General features: G+C 40.6%; 1 long non-coding RNA gene across 5 annotated transcripts in view; it reads right to left on the reverse strand.

Annotated features, from left to right (window-relative positions):
- The window catches only part of LOC119616745, a 319450-nt gene extending 315183 nt beyond the window's left edge, over window positions 1-4267 (reverse strand). For all 5 annotated transcript variants that reach the window (XR_005232755.1, XR_005232754.1, XR_005232758.1 and 2 more), the window contains exon 1: window positions 4092-4267. This is a non-coding gene — a long non-coding RNA (uncharacterized LOC119616745). The remainder of the gene's footprint in view (window positions 1-4091) is intronic.
- Window positions 4268-8294: the final 4027 nt, after the last annotated feature.

The following is an 8294-nucleotide window of genomic DNA, read 5'->3' on the forward strand; positions in this document are numbered from 1 at the left end:
AGATCTCATCTGTGAAAGTTCAGTTAAATGTCACTTTGAAATAAAGCTTGAAAAAGGTAAGAAATTAGATTATTTTTTTCATATTTTTCAGAGAATAACTGACAACGTACGTAATTGGGGTATATCGTGATATATATCGTTATCGTGATATAAAATTATCCATATCGTGATGTAGGATTTTTTCCATATCGCCCAGCACTAGTTTGTGTATTTAGTGTTTTGCTTTTTACTCTGAGGATGCATGACTGTAATACTAAATTTAGCTAAATCTACACGACTGAGGATTTCCTCCTGGACTCTCGACAACACACCTGACCATGAAGGCTCAGGAGAAGACGCGAATTGTCCCTCCTGCCATCTTAAAGACAACGCTGCTCCGTCGTATAAAGAGAAAACTAGTCAGAGGGTTGAAAAGTTTCAGGAGCAGGAGGCTATTTAGAAAAAAGTAGGGGGTTGGCCATCCAGTGGGTGAAAATAAATTGAAATTTAGGACATCAGAAATGCATTTTCCTGGCATTTGGAACAAGGCGGGCAGGGTGTTTGAAGAGTCCAAAATCAGCAATATGAGGCCAATTTGTGAGAATTTTTGGCTCTTTGGAAGGAAAATCAGATGGAGAATTCATTTAGTCTCCCAAGGCAGTAAACCAGAAGTAATCTTGTAAAATAAATTGGAATAAAAACTGAACTAAATATATATATAAACATGAGCTGAGACAGTCAAAATAGTAGCTAAAATAATCTAAATAAAATCCTGATAAAGTTAAAGCTGAACTAAACAACATTTAGGAATCTGACAATATCTAAAATATGAGCTAAGATAAACTAAACTAAATGTACTAATGGTACAGAATTTTCTAACAGTACAAAAGGAGCCACTAAGCCGTCAACATCGACCAATCAGAAGCCTCCTCTCCAATCAGTGGTGGTGTTACAACAATGGCTGCCCTAAAAATATTTTTGACAACAATCAGCCAATGAAAATGGAGCCAAATTAAGGTTTTATGCAGCAACTTTGCTCATTTCTTTAAACGATAAGGCTTCTAAATATACAAAACGACTAAAATAACCATTTGTGACGCTTCGGGTGATGAGATCACATCATAGATACGGTACATTCCTATAAACAAACGGTAAACATTATAGAACAGGATACTATAACATGATATTCTAAACTAATATTCAACATCTTACAGTTGGCAGGAGCGTTTTTGAACCAATTTGACCCTTCATTGTCAAATTTCTGCAAAGTATTACCAGTTAAATGAACATATATAATGTAAAATAAGCGACTGCATAAATATTCACCCCCTTTAAAGAGACTGTCCCAATTCAGAGAAAAGGTTATTGAAAAGTACGAGGCAGGGGATGGATAGAAAAGGGTCTGCAAGGCTCTAAACATCCCCGGGAGTTCGGGTAAACTACAACCGTTGTCCGAGAGTGGCAAAGAGAAAGCCACTCGTACGCTGTGTGCTGCAGAGATCGGAGAACTGATTTTGTTGCTTGCCTTGCTGTTTATTTTCCCGAGATCTGGAGACTCGTATCGTTAAAGGTCACGAGCTAAAAATGATCACGCGGTTGTCGAGTGCGAAAACAAGCCCCAAACAGAGCGGGGGAAGGTCCGGGCCCCACGTGGCCTGAAACACACGGGCAACAGGCCGTCTGTCAGCCGGGGCAAACATGCTGAAGAGACGCAAACAGGCAAAATGCCAAAATGGTCTCGGGAAGAGCAAACAGAAGAGCAAAAGGCGTAAACACTACAGGAGAAAAATGTCTGAAGGTAGCTGGAGCACTTAGGGGAGTTAAAACAAGAGATATAAGCACGAAGAGGGTCACAAAGTCTGGGGACAATTTTAATAAAAGAAGCCAAATAATAGAAAAAAAAGAAAAAAGGAACCGGGAGTAGCAGCTGCAAAGCCTTTATTTATCTGATTTTTATTACTATGTCGGCAGGAAACGGCCAGCGAATCCCCCCCATAAAGCAGCACCGCTTGCACTGCGATGCAAATAAGCCCGAGACGCATTGTTATTTTCTTCCCAATGGCTCTCGAGCCAAAATAACCAGTCCCAGGAGGCGGCAGCGGCATAAACAGCCTGAGCCACTCTGCTCTGACGCCCCGTCAGGGAGGGGAACACCAAATGAAAACGCATTATAGCACATCTTCATGTCTCACGGCCTGCAATAACTACAGCGAGCGTGAAAGTAGGGAAGGATGAGACCCAGCTGGGGGCTGATCTACGGTGCCAATTTCAAATCCTAATATATTATTACATCACTGTTAGGCACAGAAATTAGGTGCAAGTCTGCCCACAGGTTCACACTGAAACAGTTCTCCCAACTCGCTTTTTGGTCTCACGGTGAGCTCGTTACCTCGATAATCTGGTCAGGATTAAACCACTTCTCGAAACTCAGGTGCCTACAGCAGTTAGGATTCTTAATTGTCAATAACCTTCAAACAGGACGCCACCGCAGGAGATCTGAGCTATCGCTTCCATCAAGCGTAACAACGAGAAACTAAGCAATCGTTCAGCAGTTTTAAAGATTTTCTTTTAGGGAACAAAACCGTCCATGTCAACGGTTAAAACCAGCCAAACTCAAACATCTTGGAGGTTGAGGAAGCGATTAAATATCCACCGAGATTCATTTATCTTTTCTCTGTAGCTCCTTAAGCCCTTTAAAGCAATCTGAATATCTGACAGAATAACTAAAAGGAGTTAATTTGTCTTTTCACAACGTGAGATTCTCTGAGCCTAAAACTCTGGAAGGAGAGGCGGCGGGCGATATGCATTTCTCCGAGGAACGCCAACCTTTCATTTCAGTTGAATAAAGTTCATTTTCACCTCTAATAAATGACCACAGCTTAGTAAACATGAATACTGACAAACAACCTGCAGCTGCAATAAGAATCCGTTTCCTTTTAGTATTGTTTGCGTGCTGATATGATTGGATACGCTTTAATCCCCCCACAAAGCCGGGGAGGGACGATAATATGCCTGACAAGTGTTTGAGAGAGCGGCACAAAAGTTTCTCAATTTCCAGTAACAACTTTCCTTGTTGCTTTTCTGTTGTTCTCCCTCTCCTGGGTGCTATTGAAAAAATAAAAAATAAAAATCAGAGCTACTTAGAAGGAAACTAGTTCTCACCTTTTCTACTTTCAAGTGTTTCCACAGATTTCTAGAGGGGGGTTTTTTGGTTTGTGGAGAAAGCTTTACGAGCACAAAAGTCGAAAAGAAAGAGAGAAAAAAAAAAATCTATCACATAATGTTACACAATGGAAATACAGAGAAGAAAATAATGCCATTGAAGTATTTGCATGTTAGTCATGCCTGGCTTGTTTTTTGGGACCATTATTTCAGGCGCAGGACAAAAAGAGCGGTGATTTAAATATGAAAGTAGTCCAAAAACGCAAAGTTTGTCAGTTGTGCATTGCTTAATTTTAAAAAAAAGGTAATATTACAGCAAATTAACTGCCAGAAATTGCTTTTTCTTTTTTTTACATGTACTCTTGTGTGGACTTATCTGTGTGTGGGTTTGTTAGCAAAACATCCCATGAACCAATGGACAGATTAAAATAAAACTTAAAAAACAGGAAATCCCAGCTTAATCTCTTTTTGTGGGGGTTTCGTTAAAAACTCTTATTAAAATTTAAAAAAAAGAAGAAAAAAAAACAGTCCAGCTTCATAACTAAAATTATTATGCTCTATAAATATATTGTAAAAGTTGTAAATGGTTTAAAAATATTCTTTATTTTCGGTCACGTAAGCGACGCAACCGTACTTCCGGTTTTATTTTGGTAAGCTTCCGTTTGTGCCGCTTTCTCGTCAGCTGGTCTCGACTGCTAACCACCTGTTCGGAATTGAGCCACTAACACGTGAGCCACTAACACGTGAAGCCAATTAAATGGCGTGATACAAAGTTTGAACTGGATATATTCGAAAAACGAAGCCAAATAAAGCATAATGAAAGAGCTGTTTTGTTTTATTGGGTTAAAAATGGCGGCCTCGGGGACGGACCGTGGCTAAAGCTGTCCCAAAACAAGCTAAAACAGCAAAACAGTCACCAGAATAAACGCAAACACAACGAAATTACTTACAATTTGACGGGAGGGAAGCATGAACTGATGAACTGCGACCTCCGCAGCTGCTGAATGGAAATTGTCCACGTCCCTTATTGCCAAAAACAAATTAAAATCCCTCCAAGAAAGCTAATAAATAAACCTGTGACGCTAACTGTCGCCGGTGGCTGAGTCTGAACTTCAGGTGACAAGCATAGTAGCTTGTGATTGGTGGAATGCTTCAAAAGTGGGCGGGATTTGTTAAAAAAATATATTATCAAACGACCCACTCACTTAGGAAAAAGATATGATTGGTTGATTTACTATTGCACCCGCCCTCTGTAAATTGACAGACGGTCCACCAATCACAGAGCTCATCGCGCGCCTCTTGGCTTCCTAGCAACGCAGCTGGAAGAATTCTGATTGGATGAAAACCAGACTCCTAAAAAAACCCTAGAAAGAGCACAAACAGCGAATAGTTCAGATGGTGTATTTTCTCAGACGATTTTTAAATATAATTAGGACTTTTTATTTATTATATCAAGATGTTTAAAAATAAATCATAGATCCCTGATGGTCCGCTACTGTTGCACAGGTTATGGGTTTGTTTGCTGTTGAGGCAGTAAAAATTCAGCTTTTTATTCTGAACTTTCAAGTTCTTCTTTGGAAGTTATTTTATTTTTACACTAAGAGCACTGCAACCGATTTCACAGTAAGTTACTGTAGTGGAAGAATTCAGCGAGTTACAGTACATTTATGAAATTAAGAGTAAAGTTATGGACAGTTTTCTACTGTTTTTCTATCTTTACATAAGTTGCAATACAACATATGTCCTGAATTACTGTGCTTTAACACTATAACTGAATTCTTACTGTAAAATTAACAGCAAAATGCTGGCAGCCCAGCATTTTACTGCGTCGCCTTGAAATGAACGGTCTGCAAAACCACGAAAGTTGGCGTAACCAGACCTCTGAACTGCGTTCTCCCTGAACCGTTAACTGATACGTTATAATACGACGCTGAATAGGAAGGAGAAGCCGAGAAAAAGAAGATTTTTAGTTGTGTAAGACAGCTCAGACAAACTGAAGGCCGAACTCAAAACTCGAGAAGCATCACGTACAATTTTCCTGCACAAAAAAAAACAAAAAAAACAATCCTTGTGCACCTTGTTGGCGTTAAAATCATTTAAACATTCGTGTTCGAAGCGTTGGTTCAGAAGTCAGCTGAACGCAAAGTTCCCAGGGTAACTTGAAGTATTTAAGTGCAGCAGATGAATGCCTCACAGCCTTGATTCGGGGAGGCTCAGGATGAAAAGCCTCCACTCTGTTTCACCTTGGTTTGCCCCTCGGTGCTTATCTTCATCTGGAAGTCCCTGATTTCTTCCAGTTACCTTGTCGGCTGAATGCAGTTTCCAACGCTGGATTTCTGACATGCCGCGTTGTCAAAATAAGGGCACGCAACAAGGTTAGACTCCCTTTGGACCGAATGCTGTTGTCTCAATGCGATAATGATTCAGTTTTTTTTTGTCAATACCTGGGGTTAACCTCGAGAGTTCTGAAAATCGCTCTGCGTTTTGTTTATATTAATGACGGCGCTTGATCGCTAAAGAGAAAGTCTGCTCGGCTCATCCTTTACAAAGATGACAAGGACGCGTCTTTGCCCTTGTACGAGGCATGTTGTGTTTGAGGCCTTTAATATAAAGAAAAAAAATAAAAATCACAGAGATTATCCTCAGATAACCAATGACAACCTCATTTATTCTGCCTGCATACAGAATGAAAAGTGTTTTTAAAAAAAAACAAAAAAACAGACAAGACGAGGCATAGGAGGGGATGGAAGCCTGTGTGTGTTTGAAACCAGAGGTTTGCAAATGAAAAATCAGCTACTACTACACCGTCTAGCCCAATATTTGTAAAACTGACTGAGTCGTAGCCATCTGAATCCGGTTGTATCCAATCCAATCATTAACTTTCATTAAAATCAGTCCAGCCGTTCATGAGATATTATTCAACATGTTGCGTCCCCGGACAGGACATCCAAGGACTTTTAACAAAAATTCGGGAAAACTTGACCATTACCGGTAATCCAATGAAAACAGATAGAAGGGATACTGAACACAAGACCATACGTGACAATTTCAGAGTAAAGGCGGTGCTGAAAACAATCATAATATGATGGTAAACTGTTCCCAGGAAGCTTGTGTTTACAATGCAAACTCACTCATCTCCTGACAGGCCAAACGGTTTTATCTTCATTGTATGAGTCATAAAAAAAAGAAAAAAAAAGAAAAAGGAGCCGTTCCTGATGCCAGAACATCATTTAGACAAACAGATAGAGCCAGCGATAGTGCATGAGATGGTGCAGCTGCACCACATTCAGGATGGCTTCGCTGATTCATAATGCCAAATGTGCAATTTAAAATGGAATGACAGGTAATTTTAGCGTACAGTGGATGCCCGACACGATGATGCACCTGCTGTGGTTCGGCGCCGAAACATATGCGCTCACGTCTTGTCTGCTGTTGGACTAATCCTCGTCAAAACCAAAACCAAAACCAAAAAAAAAACAGAATGGTAACTTCATGAAATACTGAGGCAGGTACAGTTTGCAAAATAAAATGCAAGTGTTGCCTCACAAAGATGTCCTCAACCAAGTGTGCCCTTCACTTCCCTCCCGCCTGCTGCTTTTTAGCACTTTGATCCGAAAAGTTTAGGAACCGTCCTTTTGCGACGTAAGAGAGTTCGAATAACGGCACGGCGATCAATGGAAGCGCCGCCGTTGGGCTTCAGAAGGGAAAGAACCTGTAGCAGTTTTTGTTTTGTTTTTTATGTTCCAAAAGGGTGAAAGGAACACGTTTCTATTGGCGGTGCTAAAATAAACAGCTGTATATAGTGTCGCCACTAGGTGGCGGTGTAAGCTATGGTCTCATGGCTGCGGTTCAACAAAAAAAAAAGTAAAAAAGAACAACGATAAAAGCAGTGGACGTCCGCAAATTCAAATAGATCATTTTCATTCAGGTATTACTTTCGTCTGATGCGATATTATATTTGGGAGGATGTTGGGTTCGCGTCATAGTCTCGTGATCCTGAGGCTGCGAGTTTGAGCCCAGGTTGCATCAGGAAGGGCATTCGGGCGTAAAACAGCTCCATTGCTGTGGCGACACCTGCAGGAGGGAGCAACTGGAGGAAGTTGTCGCACATCTTCACAAGTTACAGAGTCTTCTGTAAGGACAGGAGATTCTCTGCTCCTCTTGTCCACATCCAAGCAGACGTTTTGCTTAGATAAAGAGTTTAAAACACTTTCCAAAGCATGGAGTTTGAGATATCGATTTCTTTTTTAGATCGATATCCAACTACGTCACGATTACCTTTTGTTTTCTCCAGCATCCTGATCCTGTCACCATTAAACTTTGACCCTGGTCCAAAATGGTTAATAACTGAAAAGCAAATGTGAATGGTATTAAAACAAAACAAAACCAAAAAAATAAGCTTTAATTGTTTGGGGGGTTATGGTGTCTTCCATTTGTACTCCGAAGTCAGACGCTCCAAGTCAGAAAAGTTCACTGGAGCGCCCTTCCAAAGTCAGAATTCCAACTTGGAGATAACCCCGACCTTAAAATCCAGAAAAAAAAACCTTTTATTTCAACTCCTGTCAGTTTGTGTCACACACATTTCCAATCATTATTATTAATGAACATGTTACGGTGTTTAAATTCACAGAATGCAGAGGCATCTACTCTTATTGACTTTTATTGCTAATGGTAGTTAGCCTGGTTACTGAGTCGTCAATTTTACTGTTTTTCCAAATTACCACTAGAACATGGCTGAGTCGGGTCTAACCTCATTTCTAGATTTAACTTCTGACTTTAGGGTAAATGGAACCAAGCATTTCTTTTTAGTCAAGCAAACCTTGTTCTTTCTCTGCGTTTTGATGTTCTTAATGTGGATGATCTTGCCCCCTAGTGGTGTAGCATGGGTATTTCAGTGTTTTCGTTAGAATCACATAACCAGAGGTTTATATATATATAAAAAAAAATTCCCTTCTCACCCTCCGCGGGTGGTCTTTGTTTCATCCTCTGAGCTCGGGTCCTCTACCAGAGGCCTGGGAGCTTGAGGGTTCTGCGCAGTATCTTGGCTGTGCCTAAAACTGCACATTTCTGGACTGAGATGTCTGATGTTGTTCCTGGGATCTGTTGTAGCCACTGCTCCAGTTTGGGGGTGACTGCCCCGAGGGCCCCGATGA

Source organism: Kryptolebias marmoratus, linkage group LG23 (genome assembly GCF_001649575.2).
Source record: "Kryptolebias marmoratus isolate JLee-2015 linkage group LG23, ASM164957v2, whole genome shotgun sequence".
Lineage (NCBI taxonomy): Eukaryota > Metazoa > Chordata > Actinopteri > Cyprinodontiformes > Rivulidae > Kryptolebias > Kryptolebias marmoratus.